Source organism: Ambystoma mexicanum, chromosome 4q (genome assembly GCF_040938575.1).
Source record: "Ambystoma mexicanum isolate Mex_15411 chromosome 4q, UKY_AmexF1_1, whole genome shotgun sequence".
Lineage (NCBI taxonomy): Eukaryota > Metazoa > Chordata > Amphibia > Caudata > Ambystomatidae > Ambystoma > Ambystoma mexicanum.
Window position 1 is genome coordinate 1,101,201,293 of NC_090928.1, and position 27,024 is coordinate 1,101,228,316.

General features: G+C 45.6%; 1 long non-coding RNA gene across 1 annotated transcript in view; it reads left to right on the plus strand.

Annotated features, from left to right (window-relative positions):
- The window catches only part of LOC138468209 (uncharacterized), a 227,526-nt gene that overhangs the window by 177,686 nt on the left and 22,816 nt on the right, over positions 1 to 27,024 (plus strand). Inside the window, exon 2 of the long non-coding RNA XR_011268224.1 lies at positions 17,935 to 18,181. This is a non-coding gene — a long non-coding RNA (uncharacterized lncRNA). The remainder of the gene's footprint in view (positions 1 to 17,934; positions 18,182 to 27,024) is intronic.

Sequence of the window (27,024 nt, forward strand, 5' to 3'; positions counted from 1 at the left end):
GCTGGGCACATCTGTGCCTATTCTTTTCCCCAGGGCTGGGTCATTAGACTTCTTGCTTCAAAAGCCCTTTTTAGCCTTGTCATTTTCTTGGGTTTGTCTTTTCATCCAATACGTGAAGTATGTTCAATTCAGTGTTTGTCTGGCATCCCACTCTGCTTTTTATTTTATGCAAGGCCATGGGGTTGGAGTCAGCTCCTTCATTTCACTGACTGCTCGGGACTCCCTAGACCCCCACGACGTCAGGCCAAGAAGACACAGGGCCTCATTACATGGTAGGTGGTAAACCATGGCGCTATTTGCGCCATGGTTCATGCCGGTAAAATACCGGCACCGCCTTGGTGGAAAGGGGAATTACCGCCCTATTCCAAGGTTGGCGGGGCGGTAATTCCCCCTTCCACCATTGCCCTTCTCCATTCCCATTTTTGCCCCATAGGGCTCTATGGGAATGGGGAAGGCGCTAATTACGGTACCGCAAATTGCGGTACCGTAATTAGCTCCACTGGTCCCTTTGCGGGTTGGTTTTTAACGCCTGCAAAAAGCAGGCGTTAAATTCCCCAACCATTTTGGTGGTTGAGCTACGGGCGGTGCGAGAACATCCCGAGATATGGATTTTGGCTGCCAGGTATGATGGGGTTCCATTGGAGACCGATTTGTATGTGATGTATGCAGCTTTAAAGAGAATCCTTACAGGGATGGGCAGCCAGTGGAGATCACGTAGGTTGGGGGTGATATGGTCGAATCTATGGGCACCCACGATAAGAGGGGCTGTGCCGTGGTGGGCTGCTTTGAGCGGAGCCAGGTACATGGCTGGGAGCACAGTGAGCAGGGTGTTACCCCCATCAATGTGTCAGATGACCAGTGCCTGGACTACTGTATGGAGGTTAACGGGGGGTGACGGGTTTGCTTTTCCTAAGTGCAGAGATTTGGAGTGGTTTGGGCTTTCTTGGTCACATGTTTTTCGGAAGGAGAGACCACTATTGAGAATGATAACTAGGGATTTGGCTGAATCGGTCAGCTTGGGGGTTAATCTGTCTAGGTTCATGTCATTGAGGTAGTTTTGGATGATATGTTGTTTGGAGGGGAGGCCGATATGGACACACTCAGTTTTGGTGGGGTTGAGTTTTAGGTAGGCAGATGACAACGAGGTCTGTATGGTGCCCAAACAGCAGCAGAGAGGAGCGATGACTTGAGGGCCAGTAACCTTAATGTGCAGCTGAGTGGCATCAGCAACCTGGTGGATGGAGATGATGGGGTCAATTAAGAGGTTTCCCAGGGGCTCCATATAAAGGTTGAGGATTATGGGTAAGAGGATGGAGCCCTGCGGCAAACCGTAAGATACCGATAGGTGTATGGACCTGAACTCCCTCATTTGGATGGCTTGGAATGTGTTGGCGAGATATGAGGAGAACCAGTCAAAGACTTTTCATGTGAGGCCCATTCTGGTGGTGAAGATCGAGATGAACGTGGGGTGGTCAACTGTGTCGAACATCGCTGAAAGGTTGAGTAGGACAAGGAGGCAGGAGTCACATCTGTCCGTAAAGTGAAGTGTGTCGCCTATCACCTGAATTGTGGGAGTTTCTGTTTGCCCGAGGAGTTTCTCAAAACTCCTTCCTGACCACGGAATCCAAATGGTAGTCAACCCTCCCACCTTGGCTGGTACGGATTTCTGATTCTGATTTCACAGGTAACCACGAGGCAGCCAATGGAGGAAGACGATTAGGGAGAAGTTGTGGATAGGAAGGGGGTGATTAGGGAAACCGGATTGAAGGTGAGGGAACGTATATTGGATAGGTACAGGCTTTTAGGGAACTGACATACAACGTATACGCTAGCACGATTATATCCTATTGAGGTTCTTGCATGACACTAGACTATAAGCGTACATAGCACAGAAAGCGTAAGCACAGTTCCTAGCTGACCTGCACAGTTAGTGTTTTAGCATTCCCTTAAGCTCAAACAAATTTTCAATATGGTGTGGTCATTGTGGGCATACTTTCCTTATGTCGACACATTCCTTCAGAAATCATACAATTGGTACACTTATATTAGGACTGTGGGGGGGGGGGGGCGTGCGACACCACCACAGGCAAAGAACATTGAGCGTTGAACGCTGTAATAACGGAATCTCTGCACCCAGCCCGTGCCAAATGTGCTGCCACCAGTGCCCCGCTCCCCGCTCAGGAACACCGTCAGGTGTAGCGAGGTGAGTGGATGCTGAAAAAGGAACTCAGTGCCTCAGTCTTCACTTGCCACAGAAACGAAAAGTAACTTCAGTCTCCTCCAGCCCGTACCTGCATTTTCACCAGAATCACCAGCAAGTGCCACATGTTGGAGAGGAGCTTATCAAGCCCCTCCCGTTGCATCCGTTATACACGTGCTACAGTTATTTGACCCAGACACCATGGGAATTGTGGTTTAAAGCGGTCCGGGGTCCCAACACAGCACACATCCAGGGATTATTAGCCTGTGTGATGTGGCTCCAGCCCCAAAACTCCCCAGGCCACACACCAGCTCCCCATTTCCTCAAAGTTTCTGCGCTACATTTGGGTCACAACCCTGATTGGTAGACACGGAGGAGGACAAGTTGCACAATTTTGCCCAGCAATTGATGGGCTACTTCCTTTTCGATGAGGCTCCTGATGGGTCGGTAGTTTGCTAGGTCTTCAGGATCGAGTGAAGGCTTTTTCAAGAGGGGGTGAATCAGCGCTTGTTTAGAGAGATTAGGAAGGAGCCTTTAGCAGGAGAGGCATTGATGATATTAAGGAGTGTGTTGAGGCTGTAGCCTTCGAGCTGTTTGATGATGGAGGCTGGGAGGAAATCGTCCGAGTAGGCTGTGGGTTTGAAGGATGCAAGGGTGTTAGAGAGTTCCTTAATGATGAGAGGGTTGAAGTCTGACCAAGGGAGAGTTCCTGGTGTGGGGTGACTACTTGGAGGTTTCTGCTCAGTCGATAAAGTCCCTGATTTTAGCAATTTTGTCGAGGAAGAAGCTGTTAATGATATTGCATTTCTCATGTGAATCCAGGACCTTGGTGTCCGGGGTAGGCCTGACGCAGTGTCTGATGATGTGAAAGAGGGCTCTGCTCCTATTAGGGCACCCTTAATTGCGGTGACGTAGTAATCTGAATTTGCATCAGTAATCTGCTTTTTGTGCAAGGTTTGCAGGGTTTTAAGTGAGGGGAGATCCTCCAGATGGCAGTGTTTAAGCCACTGTTTTTCCACCAGCCTGATTGTCCTTTTGTTGGCCCCATGGTCAGGAGTGTACAATGTGGTCTGGTTTTTAGCGGGCGTGGGTGTTAACCACGTCAGTGGCAGTAAGAAAGAAGACTTCAAGGAGGTCTGAAGCATGCTTGGTGGAGGGGTTGGTGGCCAGAGCTGGCTCAAGGAGGTCCACAGGGAAGTGTTTGAAGGAGGGGCAGGCGACCTCAGGGTGTCCTTTATGGGTCTGTTTGTAGTTTTGCAGGGTCAGAGGTATTGCCAGGTGGTCTGACTAATCGAGTGGAGTCGGCACAATAGAGGAGAGCCAGAGGGGTGAAGACGAGGTCGAGCATGTGCCCTCCTATGTGGGTTGGAGAGAGAATGATTTGTTGGAGGTTGCTTGAATCAGCTAGAGCTTAGAGTGGGTTGCATAGGTGTTTATAGGGTGGTGTCTCCGGGATGTTGAAGTCCCTGAGGAGGACTTTGCTGGTGTGTATGATTGAAGCTGAGGAGATGAGGCAAGTGAGGTCCTCTATGAATGATCCGCTCCATCAGGCGGACGTGCTGTATATGAGATGGAATGTGATTGAGTCCATGTGGGACAGGTGGAATAGAAATGAGAGGGATTCGAATCAGGGGGAGGGTGTGGATTGGAGGAGTTTGCAGGGCCTGTCTGACTTATGAATGACAGAGAGGCCACCACCTGTCTTTCCTTGTCAGTCAGTATGTTGAATACTGTATCCGGGTGTTACAGAGAACTTTGAGGATGTGCTGGGAGGAGGGGGTTTAGCCATGTTTCCATGGTGAAGATCACATCAAGTTTACTCTCAGTGATTAGATAAGTGATGTTGGCTGCATGGTCTACAGCTGACCGGACGTTTACCAGCATGATGGGCCAGGAGCACATGATGTGATGTACTTGTTGTGGGAGGCGCAGTACAGTGATGGGGTTCGATATGGTAGCCATGAGTGGCTGGCTAGTGCACATTGTAGCACAGGCCTCGGAGATAATGGGGATAGGCTGCAGATGGATAAGACACGTGGTGATGGCTATTGGAGGATTGAGGGGCAGCCTAGCTGACCCTGAGCCCTGGCAGGCACAAACAGGCAGTGTACTTTTCCTCGTACATGCTTAACTGAGGACGCATAGCACTGAGGAGGCCTCAGTGAGACAGAAGCTGTAGAAGGCACCCTTGAGGGCATAGGCTGGAAGTCCTGCTTAAGAAGGAAAATGAGCGGGAAAAAGAGCAACAAAACCAGAAGCTTCTCATAAAGTGGGAGGAGACCTAACCACCTTTCCCCAGCTGCAAATAAGGAGGCTTGAAGACCTGCTTAGGTAGGAGAATGAGCAGGAAAACGAGTGGAAAAACCAAGAGCTTATCAGTGATTGACAGGTGGGAGGAGATCTAATCCCCTTGCCCAGCTGCAAGGAAGGAGGCTGGAAGGCCTGCTTAAGTAGGAAAAAGAGTGACAAAACCAGAATTTTACCAGTGATTGACAGGTGGGAAGAGACCTAATCCCCTTGTCCCAGCTGCAAGGAGATTAAATGGGGTCCCATTGTCTGAATTTACCTGCCTGGTAATGACATCTGCTATAAATATTCTGTCCAACACTGGTATTACATAGTGGGCCACCGTGGAATCCACCATCTGTGCTTCAGGGAATCGTGAAAATTCATCCATCACTGCTTGCACATATTTCCCCCCTTCCCTGGGTCAAAAGAAGTCGACAGCCACCTCCTTTCACACCCCTTTTGGAATCTCAATCATCCTCAGTGGTTCAGGATGCCTCGTAGGTGTGATAAGACAACATGTGGGGCATTCTTTGTATAAAACCTCTACCATCGTGTCCAATCAAAAACCACACCTTATGCAATAGCATCCTCTAAGTCAACACATTCCTTGGTGTCCCTCATGCGCCAACTCCACCACCTGTCTCCTCAAAGGCGTGAGCACCACAATCTTGTTACCCTTAAGCAACAACACCTTGTCTGCCCCAGCCAATTCATCTTTCATCTGTAGGAGGCTGTCCACTTCTCTATTCACTTCTTCAGATTCAAGATGCCCCTTCTACTTTGCTCTCCTCCACCGCCCAGACTGTAGCCCTTCTATGATGATATATATGGCCATCTCTCTTTCTCCTTCCCGAGTCAGCTTCAATGGATCCACCACTAGTAGTATTGCTTTCTGCACGAGGTATCTGATGGATTGTTCAGCCACTGACGGCTCAGGCACCTCAGCCATCCTCGGATGACAGGATAGGAAAACGGCTGGATTGTCCTCTTTTCCTGGCTGATGAATAATGTTGAAAGTATAGTCCTGCAGACACAGGTCTCATTGAGCAATTTGGGGTGGCATTTTTGCCTGCTGAGCAGTGATTATCGTAAAATGCTTACCGTAGACAAATAAATTAAAATGTTCACAGGTTCAGACAACAGACAAACTTTCTTTCTCTGCCTGTGAGTACGCATGTTCTGTTTTATGACAGGCTTTGATTGGCGTAAGAAATGATGTGTCTCTGTTGTGAGTTGTCTGTCACCTTTTGTGCAAAAATGGTGGCAAGTCCCGCAAGACTTGCGTCTATGGTCAACAATGTCTCTCTCTCAATGTCAAAGTATGCCATATTTTCAGCTACTGCGATGCGATCGTGAATATGTATGAATATCTCTTGACACGCTGTCAACCAGTAAAACAGTACTTGCTGCTTGATGGGGGCCCTCAATGGTTCACTGATGGTGGCAAAGTCCTTGATGTATCTCGTGCAATAACTTGCCAGCCCCAGGAAAGACCGAAGCTCTGAGACATTTGTAGGAAGTCAGGACTCATTGAGTGCTGCCACCTTCTCAGGATCTGGTATCATTCCGTTCATTGAGAAAACGTACCCAACAAATTGCAGGGTCCCTTTTCGGAATTCACACTTATCCCAATTCAAAGTGAGGTTTGCTGTTTCCAATGCCATGCATACTCTTGAAAGTGTGTCATCATGTTTCTCCAATCTCGTGCCAAATTCTAGAGTATCATCACTGTAGTTGATGCAATTCGGAATGTGGTTTATGACATTGGGCCTCATTACGACACTGCCGTTCTGGAAAGAACGGTGGTGGTAAAACCGCCACCACCGTTCTTTCCGGACCGGCTGATTAAGAGTCCTGCAGGTGGGAGGTGTCACTCCCGCCAGGTCTGACCTGGCGGGAGTGACCTGGCGGGTTTAACACCACCGCCTGCAGGTGGACATGGAAACACCAGCTCCGTCATAGACGGAACCAGTGTTTCCATGGTCCCCATCCCCATGGAGTCCTATGGTGCTCCATGGGAATGGGGACTTACACAATTCCGCCTCTGGAATTCCCGGGTCACCGGGGTCGTAATGCCCCGGAAATTCCGGGAATCACGGAGGCGGAATGGTAATACGAGTCCGGCGGTAACCTGCTGGTTTTTCCTGCTCGGTTACTGCCAGACTCGTAATGAGGCCCATTGTGTATTTCTCCCTGGAATATTTCTGCCACTGAAGAGACGCAAAAGGTCAGGCATTTGTACCTGTACTGGCCAAGGTGTCTCACAAATGTAGTAATATAGTGACTCTCCAGGCTTAGGATGAACTGGTGAAAGCCCTTGTTGATGTCCAGTTTAGAAAACACATTGTCACCATTCAGTAGGTGTATGATATCTGTAATGCTAGGGCCCAGATGACATTCCCTCTTGATGGTTTGATTTGGTTGCCTCACGTTAACCCACAGCCGGATAGCCTAAGAGCCTTTCTTGGGCATGGGCACAATGGGTGACACCCACAGACTGGGACCCACTACTGGCTCTATGATGTCCTGCTCCAGCAGCTTGTGGAGTTGTTCCTCCACCTGTCAATGTATGTTGACGGGAATTCACCTGTAATGTTGTGCCACTGACTGGACGTCCTTGTCAATGTGAATCTTGATCTGCTTGTTTCTTAAATTGCCTATGCCCTTGAAAAGTGTGGGGAACAACTGGTCGATATTGTCCTCCATGTCAATGTACTTGTTGATCACCAGTCTGTACAGTAAATTAATTTAACCAATGTCAATGACCGTCTTAAAGCTTAGGATGTACCCATATTCTGTCGCTGTCAATATCATGTGTATCAGAATCTCCTTTTCATGTGTCCTGTACCGGCAACTTGTCTCAAACTGACCGAGGCATGTTATCTATGACTTGGACCTGTACAGGTAGATGTCCACTTCTGACGGGCCGAGACTGGGTGCATGAGGGAGAGTTTTGTACATGTGCTCAATAATGACATTTACTGTGGCACAAGTGTCTACCAAGAACTCCATCTGTCACTCATTTAGGTGCATGACTAATGTGGGACTGTGTTCTGTGCTCTGTTTGTTGCCCAGTACATATAGGTATCCTTTCGACCTCACGCTTTGAGGAACTGAGTTCCATTCCTGCTGGTGACTGTTCAACCAGGTATCTTACATGGCGTCTTGACCATCTCATTGGTCGTGACGTCGAGCCCCAAGATCTTCTTTGATACTTCAATTTCTTGTCTTCTCCTGAATTGTCCTTTCATCGTCCCCCTTCTCAGTATTATCAGTGGACTTGGGCTGCAATTTGCAATGCCTCCAAGGCCATTTTTTGGTGCCTCATCCCTGGGCCTGACCACATTGCTGCCTTCACTGTCCCCTTTCCTCAAATTCCTGGACATACGCAGACAGACCTGAAGTAATTCCCCCCCCACTGCATTCTGAGAACCTTTGCCCTAGTGCCGGACACATGCCATTATGGGGACATCCATATCAACATCTGTAACAAAATGGCTTCCCTTGGGATTTTGGCGACACCCCATCAATTTATGCACCAACTCCTTGTGTGTGTGCAAACTCTTTGTGTTTCCCATTGCTTCCACTTGCGATTCCACTGCTAATTCTGCTCTTTTTAGCATTAAGATCTCCTTCAGCGTGTCATGACCCTTGCCCCTGGCCCTCACTGGCAAGTCAGCCTTCCAGTTAGGGCCAGGTCAAAGGCCTTAAAACCTCATCCAAGACTCTCTTGGAGTCAGTCCTGGCGCCAGGCTCATAACCATCATGAAGACCAACATTAGAATGGGCCTATTTACTTGGGACTATTTGACTTGGGGGGGTTCAGCCAACATGGAGGCACACACATAGCTCAGTCACAAGGAACTGAGCTATGCGGTCTAGTCTTTTGGGTGTGGCAGACCTGGGACTACTTTACCTGGACTACTTTGGGTGTGGCCGGCCTGGGGCTATTTTACCTGGACTACTTTACCCGAGACTATTTAAACCACACCCAAAAAGCAGAACATGCTTTGCATTATTCTGCTGTGGGCAGCGTAACGCTCACCGTGTCCAGTTCTTTGATGCCAGCTTACCTGAAACCAAGGACCTGCAGAGAGACAAAGAACACTAGAAACTTACCTGGAACAGTATCCAGTCTTCAATCCATCGCCTACTTCAGTTCCACTCACCTGAAGGTCGAACTCCATCATCCGGCACTGCATGCATCCTGGAATACCATAACCTGGAAAGAGGAGAAAGAAAGACAGCATTAGTAAGCGTTTACTCACGTTTCCTTCTGAATGAAGAAAGCCACACAATTCTTACCTGGGTAGTCATCTCCTGGTCAGTGTCATTGCTTGAACATTACGGCGCTCGGCGAGGAACATCGCAACCTACAAGGAGAGAAAAGACACAGGTTAGCAATATAAAAGGCGAAACAGCACCGTGCATTGCGCATTACTCACCGGACAGCATCGCGCACAACGCACTTTCGCCTACTGGCCCATGCTCATCTTCAAGCTGCATGACAACTCCAAAATACCTTTCCATACCTAAAAGGAAAGAAGCAAGACATTATTATTTGAACTAAGAGGAACATAAGAACTGCATATAAAGACTGTAAAGCAGCAAACCTACGGAGTCGCAGCAGGGCTGGATTCCCACAAGGGGGACTTGCACCAGTGAAGTAACTTGGTCGCTGCTCGCCCCCCACATCTACGCGCCCCTGCCACGAGGAGCAGGACGGAGAATCCACCTTCTACAATATTAAGATGAGGAGAGGGCCCAAGGGGGAGGAAGGAGTTGAGGCCAAGGGAGGTGGGAAAACATAAAGACAATCTGGTATTGAATCCAGCTCTCCTATATTGCAGACCCATCTTTAACCAGAGGCCTTACCAAGGGACCGGGAGAGGGTTCGAAAGTGCAAATAATCCAACCAGGGCTGGTTGGCGTCCCTGTGGATACCAGGTGAGCATAACAAAGCGTCCTGGATTTTTGCAGTATTCTCTTTCTGAAGTTTTGTGATTCACATCCATAGCGTAAAGTCTAAGTGTTGGAGTAATTGTTAAAGTCACAATGTTTGAGATTGATTTGCAGCCTCATTGCAAATGCATCCATTGTTTCACCATTGTGCTGATATGTGGTGTGAAAAAGGTGTCTCTTGTAATCCACATTTATGTGTGGCATGAAGTAGGTGACAAGGGCAGTCTTCAACCCTTCAATGGTGTCTATGGAGTCAGCCGGCAATTAATCGATGATGTATCTGGTGGCCGGGCCCGCTGACAAATTCAATGGGAATTTTTGCCATGGGCCCAATAACACCAACATATAAGTCATGAATCCCTGATCCACCTGGCCCACCTGGGCCCCAAGTTTGCTGGTGCGAGTGACATCAAACACTCCTCGTAGCTACACTACCAGGGATTCTTGAACCCTCTGCTACACCTGTACTGAATATCCAGGCCAGACATAGTGTGATGTGTGTCAGTGCTTGCTGATGGGTCCGAGTAATAATGGGCTAGAACACAGGCAAACGTGTATGTGTATGTGTATGTAACCTCTAGGGAGTGCCAAGGTTCATTGTGGGTGGGCCTTCAGCTGATTCCAGAGCCATCCATTTGAAGAAACGCTCATCTACTTCATCTGTAAGCCTGTTTGACCTTCGAAAATGGCAGCCGCCTGTTAGGCACGAGCCCTGCCATCACATGCAGGGCATGAGACCATCAGCAGGAGGAGGTCTCACCACAGCGGCTCTGCGACTGCCAGGCCACTCTCAGAGGACTCTGCTTTCTCCATTCAAGCCTTGTGTGCAGGTCATGCACCATCACCCACACCCCTGGTGTTTAAGATCAATAGCTGAGCAGCCTGACATGGGCGTCACGACCACCAGCAGCGCAGATTGTCCACCATCACCAATGTTGGTTCCCTCATTCCAGGGACTGCCAAGGATTCACTAGATCCCACAGCATCAGCCAAGAAGACACAGACTCAAGTGGACAGCAATGCACAACCTTTATTTTCCTCTTCTCCTCCAGACTAACTTCCATTCCCCTGATGTCAGTTCCTTCCAGCCCCGCTCCCCAAGTCCCGCCCCACCCAAAGACTACAATTCCCAACTCCTCGAAGCCACAGCTGGTGTGCACTAAGTTCTGAGGTCTTGTTTGATTTTCCGTCTGGTTGTCAGGTTTTCCCACCACCGCAGTGCACTCTGGATCATGCTGTCATACAACTAATAAAAGTTAAAAGAGTTTGGAAGGTATGAGTTATGGACAGCATTACCAATATTATAAAATAAGGCATATTAAGGGGGTATCTCTCCAACTTCCTCACCCGACTATTCGGTAAGATCGTGTTTGGCATACCCACTGGTACCTATCCAGGTTTGGGAGGGGTCCCTATTTCCCCTTAACAAGATCAGGCCACTGACCCTGTCATACTTGGTGTGTTCAAATATCCAGTATATTTTACCAAGTTTTCCGTGCTTTTATTAAATTAAAGTGCTTTAAAAGTTCATTCTTGGGGTGTGTGCATTTATTAAGCGTGCAAAAACTTTGCGATACAGGCATTTTATCTAGACTGCCATCTAGACTGTCGCTCTCACCCTCACTTAAGCAATGGCGTTCCACTAAATGTTAGACATGCACTGTGTGAGTACATATAATAGTTTCCATTTTGGTCTTTGTCTGGGACACATTACCCTGGTGTTATTATATGTTGTAGTAGGTCTGGTGATTGCATGCCAAAAAACACTCATCCATGAAGTCCCCATCTATGTTTCTTTACCACAGTCATGGTTCCATCATTTAATAAGTGGAGCACTAGCTTTTGGAATTCTTCGTGCTCAGGAATATATTGTTTGGTTGAATAAGACAACAAATGAATTTTCTGCATTGGTCTAGGTAACCCTGTCTGCTTGACAATGTATTTACTATTTTATTGAGAATGTGTTTCACTTTTTGTTGCTACCTTTGTCCTGGCCCATTCTGAGTTTGGTTCTGCTTTCGATGAACCCTCTCCCACCCAGCCATTAAGTGCCCAGCTTGAGAGAGTCTGGCAAGCTGATGCTAGTTGGCCAATCTTTAATTCACTAACTCTGGGGAAGATCTCCAAATAATGGGTAATTCCACCTGCAGATGATGCAGTCCTACAGTTACCTCCCTGCAACACGGCTACTTTCCACCTCTTCCATCAGGGTCAGTTTCTGGCTTGTTCTGTGGTCACTGTAGAAGTGTCAGATAGCACTTTCTGAATGGGCCACAATTATCGATTACCAGGATTTCTATCAAAATGTGTCTCATGTGAATTCAAACTAAACACCAATAATACTATCCATCTAGCCAGGACCATAATCAGCAGAGGCAGAGTTGCTTGCCAACCAAAGCTGCTGTGTGTCTAGGTTTGAACATGCACCGCTGTGTTCATCACCAACTACACCTCACAGAGTCCTTCCATTCTAGCCAGCAGACAGTCTTTAAGATGGTGGCTTCAGGTGAACACCCAACTTCCCGAATGTATAGTGTGATATGGGGTCTCAGGTTCCTTCGGCAATGGTTACTGAACCTGTGAATAGGCATGAGTCACAAGCTTTTCTAAATGTGTGCAATATTGCAAAATGGTATTATCGTGTAGATGCATGTGTCCCTGACTCAGTAATAGTGAGGGTGATTCGGGTAAACACACAGTCTGTCAGGGAGGGCTGATGCATGTGTCCTGCTTGAAATGCCTTGCATATTAATTAAAGTAAACTGCAATGAATCTGGCCACTTCAAACCAATTTCAAAACAGAGTTTTGCGATTATGTTGTTCAGAACCCCATTGTGTCTTTCAATCACTCATGCAGATTTTGCATGATATTGCCAATTGAGATTCTGATGAATATTTGGTGCTTTACAGAGCACCTGGATTACTTCCCTGTGAAAGGAGGTCCACAGTCATTACTCACTGGCCCCATGGGCCTCATTATAAGGAGGGCGGTAAGGAGTTAACAGCACTGGTAAAGGTGCCGGAGCCGTTAACCCCTTACCACCCCATTACGAGGTCCGCTCGTGGGACCCGCTCAGGACGCCTGGTTTTACCAGACATCCTGAGCGGGTCCCGCGAGTGGCCCAGCATGCTAACAATGGGCCCGTAATTAATGGGCCCGTTGTTAGCATGCTCCCCATTCCCATTTAGCCCTGTGGGGCTTAAATGGGAATGGGGATGGTTTTGGTCCGGGTTCCCTGATTGGGGAAATACCGGGCCCTCCAAGGTCAGAGTGGCCCGGTATTTCCCCATTCAGGGAACCCGGACCCGGGTAAGGGCATGGCTACCTCCAAACTCATAATGAGGCCCACAATCTCTTGTTTTAGTTATTGAGCACAGCCATCAAAAGTGTGTTCTTATTGGAAATGATGGCATGTGTCAGCAGAGCTTGCATAAACATGTCTTCTTTTAGTAACAATACAATACTGACATGTATTGATACAGTCAAAAAGAGCATATTTTCTGACAGTGGACAAAGGCATCCGAAAAAAGCATTTGTATGGTCATCTATTGAATTATTTTCATGATTTCATGACTTCAAACTTCTCAATCGGATTGCCAGCATTATTGCCAACACATTCTCAGTGTGGAATTGACAGTATGCTAATTTCACCAGTAGAGATGTCCTTGCGAGCTCCATCAGGTTTGAGGGATAACCTTTGTCAAATTGTTTGATGTGGGTCTAATTGTTTTGATCGAACTGAGCAGCATTCTATCAGTGTGTTCATTTCCAATTAGGTGGTGTGCCATAGTTACCTTATGGTGCTGCTATTGAAGCTTACATTTCTACCTAAAACATGCTATAGTATTTTCTGACAGTTTCTGCACTGTTGTCTTTACTGTGGGTGGGTGAACAGTATTCATACGAGCAATATTCATGTGCATGCAGGTAACCCACACCAATAGCCCTTACAAAGCTAGGGCAACATCTCCACTCCCTTCACAGTGTGCTGGTAGGTGAAAACTACACTGCCTGTGAGGAAGTGTTTGCTCATATCCAACGTGTTCCAATATCTACCATCCTGCACAGCAGGCACTAAATGCCATTCCCAAGATGGCACAGAGAGCATAGTGATGTATGTTGACATGCAATGTTTTTAGGTTTATGTACAGGGTTTCATGATCATTGCAATGGTGATGTAGAGGTTTGAGCAGTCAGGAAGATGCATTCCCATCACTCATTGAGAGCCTTTTTTAATGGCCTGAAAGGGCCTACAATATCCTACAGTTAAAATAAAATTAAAAAATATTTGTATGAGTGAACCAAAGTATCATTTTCACCTTAAACAAAGTGGATGTAGAACTAGAGACTAGGGTCCCAGAAGTGCGGAATATGGGGCACTGGAGAGTCAGCAACTTTCTTTTTTAGAACACTTATTTTTTCGGGATATAATCAGCCTCATAGTTTGTTAGCCATGATGATCTGCCAGTATGAGTTATCATTTCAGGTAGTCAGTCCAGGGATCGTATATATATTCCCCCAGTTGGAAACTTTAGATGACCCCTGTTAATCTGTTACTCACTGATAAACAGGGACACTTCTTTTAATTACTACAATTAAAAAGCATTGATCAGTTGAAAGGTGATATGTAAAGCAAGTGGGAAAAAGGCACCAACTTCTTCAACTTGCGCACAATAAAAGTAGTGTGTGAAGAAAGAGTCAGGGTGTCACAGATTCAAGAGGAGCGGAGGTCAAACCGCCACCTCTTACGATCAGAATTAATGTAGCCCCTCCAAGGATTGATTCTGCGTCACACACAAGAAACTTTGCTTGAAATAAGTGTTTGTTTTAATGATCACACAAAATTAGAAAAGAATGGTCATCTTTTGGCCTTAGTTACATTTGAATATATTAGTAGTGATTGGTGTACCTGTGGGATACCAGGCTGCATATCTATGCCCATGAAAAATGAAGAACTATTGTAGCAATATGGGGCAATCTAAGAATATTTATATCAAATTGCACAATTATTTGGATTGGCTTGGAGAGATAAGCTCTGGAAGTGCACAGAAAAATGCACGAAAAATGCAAAAATGTTTATATAAATTGCACAATAATCGCATGGAATTGTAGGATGGACACCTGGAAGATGTGCCAGAGTGTGAAGGCAAGAAACCGAATACCTATAAGGAGAATAATCAAGAAAAGTACAATAGCAATTAGGAACAGTATACATGTACAACATTGGTTATTCATGAACAGAAAAAACAGAAAAATTACAGGTTGGACCTGATCCTTTAAAAAAAACAATACATTTCAGTATCCGTATTAAGGCCTGTCCCAGGAGGATAGCTCAGCGGCAGCGTGCGCGTCTTGGAAGCAAGACGACACGAAGCAACAACAGGTTCGATCCCCGGGTCCGCGCTTAGAAACCTCTGGGTGTTTAAGCGCGTTATAAATACGTAACTAAGACAAAAAAAAAACAACACAATTACACAACTAAGAAAAACAAACAATTCCTGTAACAGCGCCTCGATGCCTGTGGGCTGTGTGAGCGCTTTATAAATGTTAAAATAAATTAAATTAAATTGTTTAACAGTTCGGAAATGACTAATCAGGCGCGATTCTGCTTGATGTAACATCATTTCAAGGTTTCCGCCTCTTTTGCCAAGCCTAACGCTCTGGAGGCCGATGAACCAAATATCTTTCTTCTCCTCCAACCTGTTGCCAACGATTCGCTAATGGTAACATGACGTTTTGGCTGCCAATTCCGGAGAGGTGATCACGGATCCGGGTTCGAAGTTCACGGATCGTGCTCCCAATGTAAATGAATGCAACAGGCAACTTTAGAATTCAACATCTTCATGTTCGATGACAAGTTCTACCACCAACGCCAAGGTGTCGCAATGGGCGTTAAATATGCACCTGCGCTTGCTAATTTATTCATGGGGATGCTAGAAGATAAGATGATTTACACAGACTTATATTATACTGAGCACGTAGTATTATGGGCTCGATATATCAACAACGTGCTCTTGATCTGGCGAGGGGAAATTGAGGCATTCAAAGAATTCAATGACAGACTAAACCACAATACTTTTGGAATCAAATTCTCCTCACACATGAGTAAAACCCAAATAGACTTTTTGGATCTAACAATTTACGTCGAAAATGACCATCTACTCAGCAAAACGTTCCCCAAACCCACAGAAGTCAATTCAACTTTATTTGCTTCCAGCTGCCATCAACAACGTGTCAAGAACATTATACTGGTTGGTGAATTTATTCGTGCTCGCAGAAATTGCACGGAATAAGCACAATTTGAAGAAGAATGCAAATTACTTTTCTCATGTTTCAAAGCGAGAGGCTACCAGTCCAAACATATTGAGAAAGCACGAGTCAAAGCCTCTTTGTTATCCCAAAAGCAAACACTAACTCAGCAGCAAAGTCAACAAACACAGCAACCAGAAGGAGTGTGGTTTATTACCGCTTACAGTCGAGATCATTTTACAATCTCCAGAATACTGAAACGTAATTGGCATATATTACAACTGCATCCTGACATATCCCAGTATGTTCAAAAAGATCCACACATAATTTTCAAAAAGGCTCCGACCCTACGAAACCAATTGAGTGCTTATTTTCTACCTTCAGACATCAGCAACAGACAACTTGGCTCAACCAGGAAATTTTTGGTTTTCGAAAATGCGGCACCTGTTCAATGTGTCAGTACGCGCATCACAAAACTACTGTATTTCCGGACAAACATGGCCAAGAGACCAAAATCAATCAAAACATAAATTGCAGGACAAAATGTGTGGTTTACGCCATAATCTGTGTATGCAAATTAATTTACATTGGGAGCATGATCCGTGAACTTCAGACCCGGATCCGTGAACACCTCTCAGGAATTGGCAGCCAAAATGTCATGTTACCATTAGCGAACCATTGGCAACAGGTTCATCAATTGGAGGAGAAGAACGATATTCGGTTCATCGGCTTCCAGAGCGTTAGGCTTGGCAAAAGAGGCGGAAACCTTGAAATGATGTTACGTCAAGCAGAATCGCGCCTGATTTGTCATTTCCGAACTGTTAAACAAGGCCTAAATATGGACACTGAAATGTATTGTTTTTTGTAAAGGATCAGGTCCAACCTGTAATTTTTCTGTTTTTTTCTGTTCATGAATAACCAATGTTGTACATGTATACTGTTCCCAATTGCTATTGTACTTTTCTTGATTATTCTCCTTATAGGTATTCGGTTTCTTGCCTTCACACTCTGGCACATCTTCCAGGCGTCCATCCTACATTTCCATGCGACTATTGTGCAATTTATATAAACATTTTTGCATTTTTCGTGCATTTTTCTGTGCACTTCCAGAGTTTAGCTCTCCAAGCCAATCGAAATAATTTTAGATTGCCCAATATTGCTACATTAGTTCTTCATTTTTCACGGGCATAGATATGCAGCCGGTATCCCACAGGAACACCAATCACTACTAATACATTCAAATTTACCTATGGGCCAAAAGATGACCATTCTTTTCTCATTTTTTCTGATCATTAAAACAAACCCTTATTTCAAGCAAAATTTCTTGAGTGTGGCGCAGAATCAATCCTTGGAGGAGCTACATTAATTCAGTTGAAAGGTGAGCTCACAATTTCTGTAGAAAATCTAAAATGGGTGAACTATTTCCCCATCCAGCTTAGTTTGTTACATTTATTTTATTTATTGTGCATTTGTAAGGCGCTTATAGAACAAGTAAACTGTGTTTCAAAGCGCACACAGGGCAACGGGGAGGGAATATTGGAATGAAAGACAAATATAGCAATGAAAAATAGAGGCTGTCCTACTAGGCCTTGTGAGCATTCAGAACGTGCAAGTACAGAGAGAGAGAGAAAGAGGAGTGATGAGGGAGGAGAGGTAAGTGCTAGGAGTATCATAGAGGGAAGTGCTAAGGAGTAAGCTGTAAGGAGCCGTTAGGTGACTGGCAGAGATCTCTTGGTAAGAGTGGTCAACTGCCCATAAATAAGTGCAGGCCTGTGATAGCACAGGCCAGTGGAGGCTATTTGATATATTTAATACTACATGTCCCATAATGCAGAGACCTCAGGCTGCGCATAGACGATTGTCAAAAACAACTGGCCAATGTACTGACCCTAAAAATATAAAAAAGGAATAAACTAAGGTCTGGATTACAGAGAGATTGCTTAAAGAGATAAGCAGAAGTGACTGCCTATTTAAAGGCCTACAATTAACCATTGGAGCTGCTCTCAAATCATACTGTCTCCCCTGCGTATGTTTCATAATGCAAGGCCAGACCCCATGTCAGGCATGATGTGTCAGTGTCTGTGTTGCCTCAGGGCTCGGTGGCCCTGTTGTGATGTCTTTCTTGCATGCTATTCTAATGCTGACTAGGGCACCTGCTGACATGAACCATGTACCAACATCATGCATTGTGCTAATTGCTGGCTCTGTCAAGTGTTGATTCGCTCCTTTTCAGATGCAATTTCTATCTTCTCGAGATGCCATCTTCCCTGCCAGTGGTCATCTTGGATTGGTGACATCACTCACAGTGACCGTCTTGGATTAGTGACATCACTTCCTGTGGCCATCTTGGATCAACACCATCTCCAGCTGAAGGCCACGAGAAGATCCTCTGGGTATACCAATCTGGAAGGAAGTGCCTCATCCCAGGAACACCAGGGGCAATATCAGAGAGACCAACCACTGATGATTTGGGCGATCAGGTGACAAAAGCGTGTGTCATACCTTCTGAACTCCCGAGGAGCCTCTAGCCAGGGTTGTCCCAATTAAGGGTGGAATAATGAAGGGTGAAGACCAGCTGTTGGCCATCCTCTTTACCTCGTAGCCTATGAGCCTTTGCTTTTACCTATCTGCCTGTTGTGCCTGTGAGTACCCAAAGCTTTCTTACCAGTGTGTTGTCTCTGCACTGCACTGCTTACCTACAATGCATTCACTCCTGCTCCTCCTCCTACTCACCTCTCCCTAGGCTTTCTCCAATCATGCTACAACTTCTTCCTTTCCTATCCCTATTATAAAGCTCACAACTCAAAACTCACACTACTCCATCTCTCTTCCAACAAACACAACCAATGAGCTAAGCTAAGCATACCCCCTCGAACACCTATCCACCTCAACTCTCTTCCTCTGAGACTCAACTTCTCTACTCTTCCTTACCTTATCAACTGAAAATTGCACTCTGGAATGCTCAGTCTGTATGCAACAAAACTGCCTTTATCACAGATTATTTTTTACTACAGTTCTCCTCCCCTGGACCTTCTTGCTATCACTGAAACATGGATTTCTCCATCTGACACTGCCCCTCTAGTGGCCCTACATGACTCCAAACTATCCCTCATTTGCTCTCCTCGACTGACTGGCAGAGGTGGAGGTGTCGGACACCAACTCTCTTCCTGCCTCAATGCCTCACAAATCTTCAATGCCACGTCCTCTCAAAACTCTTTTGAATTCACTGTCTCTACTAATGCTCTGCCTCACTTGGCTCACATCATCTCCTCACTTGGCTCACATCATCTCCATCTATCACCCTCCTGGTCCCACTTGACCATTATTTGATGATCTTGGGCAACCTCTTGATTCTCTTTCCACTAAAAATCAAAACATTCTCTTATGTGACTTTATTCTTCCCTCTCCAACAACTTCTCAGAAATCTGAACTTTAGTCTTTTCTTAGTGACCACACTCTATACTATATCCATAACCTACCTACCAACACAGGATGTAACTCTCTGGACCTCTTATTCATCTCCACCTCTCTGTCAGCCACTATTTTTACTGTCACACCATCAATATCTGATCACTTAATTGTTTCCACCACTATCTCCTTTCCACCCTTAGATCTTTACTCACCAATTGCTTCACTTACTACTAAAAGGAAATGTAAACCTTCTGCCATTCCCCCCTTTCCCTCTGACCTACAGTTCTCTCTCCTCCTTCATGCCTGTTGTCTCTTCTATATGACGTATTCTCATCTCACTTCCCATTGCTTACTTTCACCTCTATATCTCAGCATCTTCAACCATGGGTCACCCCATTCATACATGCGTTGGCTGCTGTGCAAATGGAGGCATAGCCACTTGTATGTGGACCTGCAACTCTCTGCCCTGAACTCTTTCAAGTCCTCTGTATAGAGTGAAAACGCCTAACGCTCCATTACTCTCACTCCAACCATCTTCGCCAGCTACAGGGCACCCTAAACTCACTCCTCCCTCCTCCTAAATCTACGACTATCGACTCCACTGTCACGGCTAATGACCTACCTGAATACTTTGCTGCAAAAACTTCCCAATTTAGAAACTCTCTCCTGACCTTTCCCACACTCCCTCCTCTGACATTTTACACTCTGCCTCCTCTACCATCATCTTCTGCCTCTATCTCCCACTTTAGTCACACTAATACTGACAAAGTCCAATCTCTACTGCCTCAACAGACCCTCTTGCTCCTCAGCTAGTCAAGCTGATTGCCCCTTTAGTGGCCTCTCACCTCACTGAACTCTACAACCTGTCCTTCGACTCTGCTTGCTTTACCTCTGTTTTAATAAAAGCTACAGTCACCCCTCTCCTAAAAAAGCAAGGGGCTGACCCGATCCTACCGGCTAACCGTTGCCTCTTCTCTCCTTCCACACCACTCAAAAGTGCTTGAGATGGTTGTGTTCAACCATCCTACCAATTTCTTAGGCATCCACAACCTTTATGACCCCATACAAGCAGGTTTCCGCTCCTGTCATTCAACTGACATTGGTGTCATGAATGTCTCCAACTTCATTACCTCGGCTAAGTACTCCAACCTATCCTCTATCCTAATTCTACTTGACCTGTCTGCTGACTTTGATACTGTCGATCACTATGATCTCCTTAATACTCTCTTTGCCTGGATTGAATCCTACCACACCAATTCTTTGTCCACTGGAGCAACAGCACCTCTCAGCTCACTGCTCTACCTGTTGGTGTTCCACAAGGCTCTGTCTTGGGTCCGCTCCTCTTTACACTCTACACCTCTGCTCTTGGGGCACTAATCTCTTCCTTTGGGTTCTCGTACCAACTCTTCAGGGACGACACATAAATCTTCTTCTCTTTTTCTGAACTCTCCTCTGATCTCTTAAAATTTTCAACTGTTTCTCAGCCATTAAATAGCGAATGGCTTTGCACTCTCTGTTGTTAAACTCCACCAAAACAAAGGGGCTCTTCTTCCCTGCCAAAAGCTCTCTCTCATCTCTTCCTTTGCCTATCCAGTACCCACCTGTCACTCTCCCCTACTCTTCTGCAGCTAGAAACCTTGGCGTCATTTATGACCCTTCTCACACCTTCTCTACTTTCATCTCTGAACCTGGAACAGAAGCTCGCCTCAACTACCTAAATATTAGGTCCTATCCTTTCAACAACACCAAGCATCTCTTAACGACTCTTGCCTTCTTTAGACTGGACAACTGTGCCAGCATCCTCTTCGGTCTCCCCAGTTATGCTTTTTGCCCTCTCAACATGATCATTAACTTCTGTGCCATGACTCTCTTTGAACTCCCTCACTTCACACTTACTTCCTTGTACCGTCACCAGGCTGCATGGCTGACAATGCAAAACAGGGCAAGATAAATGTCTTCTCCTGTTTCACAAATCTATCCATGGTAAGGCACTACTGTATCTATCCTCCTGTATCCAACTCTACAAGCCTTCTCGTAATCTCTGCTCTGCCTCCTTAAGAACCCTTGTGGCTCTCGCCCTCCCTGTGCTTCCTCTTACTTCTGTTCTATCTCTCTTCTTGCTCCACATGCATGGGATTCTCTTCCCCCGCACATCTGAGAAACAGTCCACATGGATTTGTTCAAAACCAAACTAAAAGCCTACCTCCTCGCCTCTGAATTGCCCTCTTAACCTACCTCTCATATGCCTGCTAGCAAAATGTTTCCTCTGCCCCTAACCTGCCTCTGTCCCTCACTTCCTCTGCCTCCACTCTGGCACTTCACCCATCATGGTCATATCCTGAGCACAGCTGGCCATACCACTTACCTGCACTTAAAAATGTCCAGTGCATTGTTGGTTGTTTAATCTATGTAGGCCCACTTATGTAATGTCCCCTGTGACTGTACCATCTACTCTGCTCCACAACCTACTCAGAATGTCCCTCAAAGTCACCCCATTGTAAGAAGCACACTGCTTTCTGTCAAATCTGATTTCTTATCTATTGTACGTTCTTTTGTGAACAAAAGAGCATTGTTCCTCCTGTATATAAATAAATAAATAAATAAATACATAAATACATAAGAAAGATGCAAATGCCATTTGCCCATGTTTCTTAGGGTTCAAAGCTGATAGCTCAACCACGGACGTCATTTGGGGGTGGACAGGGTTCGCACTTGCCGCTCCTGGAGTCTCCCTGGCTACACCCTTGTTACCCCTAAAGAAAGTAAATAAAATAAAAGCATTATTTTCCTGGGCTGTGGCCAGCACCCTGTGGATCTTTGTTTCTGGAATGGCTGACTATCTTGTTCAGGGCCCTTAAAAAAATAGTGGATTCCACAATTGTAATACTTTGAGCAGTGATCCCAAATAAGAAAGAATAGGAATAGGAAACAATTAGTCTTTCTGGAATTCTATACGATCATTGCTAGACTCAATAAAGGTTTATTTCAGGCACACTACAGGGGGTGAGTCACTGATTTACTCTGTTCTTAAACACCTCAAAATCACAATGCAGACAAATACTTCCAAATAGCATTTAGAATATAATAAGCATCCATTTTGGACCATTTTGCTTTTAGCAACTTTCAGTTACAGCATGTTTTTTTCTGCCGTTGTCTCTGTTACGATCATCACAAGACAAAATGTTTGGCCATAGAACATGAAGTTGTCCTTTAATTTCATTGCTGTAGTGTGTCTATCTTTCTCCTTTCTCCCTGGCATGCTGTTCAGTATGTTGGTTGCATCTATGATGTAACAAGTGCCCAGAGTATGGGATGCTGTGTGAGTTGGCTGCTTTCCCTGCGCTACTCTAAATTCTTTAATAAACAGTTATGAACCCTCGAAATGGTATGTATGTTGCCAACCTCTGAAGCCTGAGAAGTAGATTGACGCAGGATTGACATGTGGTGAACTTTTCACCAGACCTGCAGAAGAACTGACCTGCTGTTAAATCTCAGTTACCCGTTTATTGGTATCCACTGCAGAGTGCAATTTTCTTTCTGACTTTGAGAACATTCAGACATGTAGTAGCTCATTTTACTATATCTGCTAAGATAGCGGAGTGGGTTGACCACTTGCTGCTGCGATGTGTGTGTGTGATCTGCATGTTGCAGGTTCGAATCCAGGCAAGGCCAACTCAGCATTTCGTCTTTCTAAGGTTGATAAATGAGTACCAACACAGGTTTGGTGATGTTTTATGTATGTTTGTTATATATAAAGCACTTGAGAGCGTAAGTGCTCATTTGACCCTCGTCGTCTGCTTGTATGCCCAGTCATTTGGTTATATGGACCTATACACACTTCTGTTAACGATACATATGGCGATCCACTTTTGTAAGTAATGTATATCACATTACAGTGATATCGTTACCACATTTTTCGCAGTGTACTAAACAACAACGCTATGTGCTGCCAATTTCTCTTTTTTCAAGGGGGTCGTGTTCCATCACTTCCCGTAATGCCACTTTGGGGTGGGGTCAAATGGCGTCACTTCCTGTGATATCATCAGAGGTCAAGGGTCATGTGTAGTCACTTTCGCTACCCTGGCATTTTGGTGAAATGACGTCCCTGAATTCACCTGCAAAATTTCAGCTGCCGCACCTTAAAAAATTCAGTGACACATGAATATGAAAGGTTTCCTTCGGAGGAGGCGCCTCATAAATTCCCCATCACTCCCAGAAACACTTACATTATGTTCCTTTTGGGGAAAAACGCTGTGCTGCTCCATCCTCCTGTACCATAAAAATACCTTGCTTTAAATGTCCAATACCGGTGGACCACCAATGCTAGTAAAAGAAAATAATTTGGTTTGGAGGTTGTCTTTTTTGTATCTTTTTAACACATATGGGCCTACTCATCTAAATAGAAAAAAACAGGTTATGTTTGCAGCGTGGTTTTCGATTCCTGTGTGACTGAGCCCAGCATATAAAAGCTTATTTCTATTTATAGCCTCGGTGTCCTTCTGTCGTTAGACAAACAGGGCCTGATTTACAAGTGTTTTCAATTAGATTGAGCCAGTTTCTAGCATACTCATAATAGAACCTTTATGGCCGCTGCAAGAAAATAAAATGTTTGAAGTAGCCCCACAGGTGCTTGCCAGGTCCAGGAAAGGTAGTAGGGTAATTCTATACAGCGATATGGTCGGAGGACGGCGCACTGTCCTCCCTCACCCACCAGGTCTTGCAAGGGCAAACCTCGAACATTATTTGATAAATTGCTGAACAGTTGTAAGTTCACCTCCAAGGACCTCAAAGCACACCCAAATGTGTTGTTTCAAACCATTCTCAAACTAATTCACAGTTGACTACACATCTTCCTCTCCCTCTTGGTGACTGAGATTGGGAGAGTGCCACACATGATTATTTTATTTATTTAAATTATTCGACTGCAGCTCTCCTCGACACTTCCTTTTGTCGAAAGACACCTGCTTTGGAAGTCGTCAGTGATGGGCGTCAGGTCACTGCCAGCACGGCATCGCTGCAGCACCCTTGACTTTATGGTGGCAGCTTGATCTGTCGCCTCCACAACGTGGAAAAAGCTCAAATGCAGGGGTCAGTGACGTGTTCCGGATCATCACTGACCCCATGAGTACTGTCTCATTTGCTGACAAAGTGACTTGGTGTGCTCTACTGCAGCTGTCTGCAATTGGTCAGCAATGACAGCAATCACGAGCAGATTACAGACATTTTGAAAGCTACATTTCTCATTTGAATGATTAAAAAAAACAAGAAAGCTCCCTTTTCTCAGATCTTTCACAATAACTAAATTTTCCCTCCGAAGCACATGCACAGCCCTAGGAAATGCCCTTTGTAGCATGCATTCTGCCAAAACTCCTCCAGTATTGGACATCAGAGGTTTGTACAATGGATCAAATTTAAGAGAGTGGGGGAGTCCCACAATCCTGCCAAAGCCATGCCTAACATTGGATCGTTGGGTGCTCAAGTTATCAAAAACTGACATTGCCTGCAGACTCCTGCTGACATAGAAAACTCCATAGAAGTAAGACTCTGCCCAACACTGATAGCGATCGGCACCAGTCAATGACTGTGAGCAACAGTACATTATTTCAAGCTAACGAGACATCCTCAAGGCAATTATTTTAATTGTAGCTCAGTCTTACGCACCAGAAGAATTAACACAGTGATCCATGACTACAAGCACTATTTAGCTCTGATATGATTATTGATCCTTCTATGTCAGAAGACAATATCAAATGATCCAAATCAACCATTCCCATGGTGTAGCTATCTATTAGGTGCTCTTGAAAGTCCATGGGGGTCATTACATGGTAGGAGGTAACCATGCCGCTGATAGCGGCATGGCTACCTCCTTACCGGGTACTGGGTCAGGGTTCCTTAAATGAGGAATTACCGGGTCATTCCAACCTTGGAGGGCCCAGTAATTCCTCATTAAAGGAACCCGGACCTGGTACATCCCCATTCCCATTCGAGCCCCCATAGGGCACAATGGGAATGGGGAGGGTGCTTACAACGTACCTGTTAATAACGGGCCCGTGGTTAGCACTCTGGTCTGCTCGCGGGACCCGCTAAGGGTGCCTGGTAAAACCAGGCGTCCTCAGCGGGTCACCGCGAGCAGACTTGTAATGAGGCGGTAAGGGGTTGACGGCTCCGGGACCCCTTACCGCTTCACTCGGAATGACCCTCCATGTATGGGTAACCAAACTATGATCAGACATGTCTCCACTAATTCAAATATACAGCTTTACATCTGAAAGGAGATGGAGCCTGTGAGGTTAATACAGACACCAATTTGTGGCTGCTCAAATGCAATAGATTATATGCAGGTCTGACTAGTGGCTTACTGCACTAGCTACAGTCAGCCCAAAATGCAGCTGTCAGGTTATTCTAGAGCTCCGAGAATTCTGGCCACAATTCTGACTACAGGTCATTTTCCATTTGCAACCCTATCCGTTCCGATCAGCTTCAAACTAGGCTGCCTGAGACACGAGTAGCTGCACTGGCAAAGTACTAGTACTTTTTAGAATTAGCCTTATCCAAATTTTAACATCAAAAGTATTTTGGGTCAAATCTGTTTTCGTTCAATCCTTAAAGATTGCTGTTAGCTAATAATGATGAATTGTCATCATCGTTCAGCTTTTCGAAATGCCACTGATGACTGCGAACATGCAAGACTATTTCCGAGAACTCCCACAATGATACTAATGAGTGAATAATATTTGGATGACCTCCAGGAAAATAATAGTCGGTTTTAGGAGATGCAATAACCATAGAGTTGGAATAAGCATCAATAAGCATAATTCAATTGTGTATAACCCTACATAACGTATGATATGATATGATATGGTTTGATATTTTATTTATATCACACTCATACACAAGTGTTTCAGAGAGTGACCAGGCAAAGGGAGGGGAACAGGGGAGAACAAAAACAACAATCTTACTAGTCGCACGGACATTGAGAACGAGCAAGTGCATGTAGAAGGGGAATAAAAGGGGGAAAAGTGCATGGAAGGGGGAGAAGTGGAGAGTGCGGGACAGAGGAGACACAAAATACATAATTATATGTAAAATAAATAAATAAATAATGCGAGATACAGTGTTAGTGCAGCCAGCAGTGGCAAGTGCTAGTTTTAGGCAGATAGGGTGTATCTGATAAGCCGAGAAAAGTGGGTGGGGGAGCTGTATGGGTACAGATACATGCCCCAGTGCAAGGGGTGGCCCGAGGCAGTGCAGGAGGGTGGCAGCAGAACAGGTACCTGGGTCCGAAAGACAGAAGGTGGCCAGGTGCACAGTGCCAAGAGAGAAAACAGAATTAACAGGGGAGTAGAGGGGAAAGGCAGAAGCGAAGAGGAAGGTCTTAAGGTGCTTCTGGAACCGGAGATGGTTCTCCTCAAGTTTCGAGGTGGCAGGGAGGCTGCCCAAAGGGAGGCTCCAGCCGAGGATTGAGATCGACCCCCAGCTCGTTACTTTGAAAAATGACTGACCCTGAGGGAGTTAGAAGAAGAGGAGCGAAGAGCTCGAGAGGGGAGGTATTTACGGAGGGATAGCTGATGGTATTTTGGACCGATGCCCCAGAAGGTCTTGTGGACAATGCAGAGAGTTTTGATTTTAATTCTTGCATCCACTGGGAGCCAATGCAGGGATTTCAAAGCTGGAGAGATACGATCACAGGGCTGGAGGCCAAGGACAAGTCTTGCAGTCCTGTTCTGGATTAGTTGTAAAGGGCGGAGAGAGGAGGCAGGTAGATTTAGAAAGAAGCTGTTGCAGTAGTCCAACCTAAAGAGAACCAGAGCTTGGGAGACAGTGCACTTCTGAGGGAAGGAGAGGAAAGCCAGAGTACCTCTGAGGAGGTGCAGAAAGAAGTTCGACTTTATAGAGACGCCAGAGATGTGTG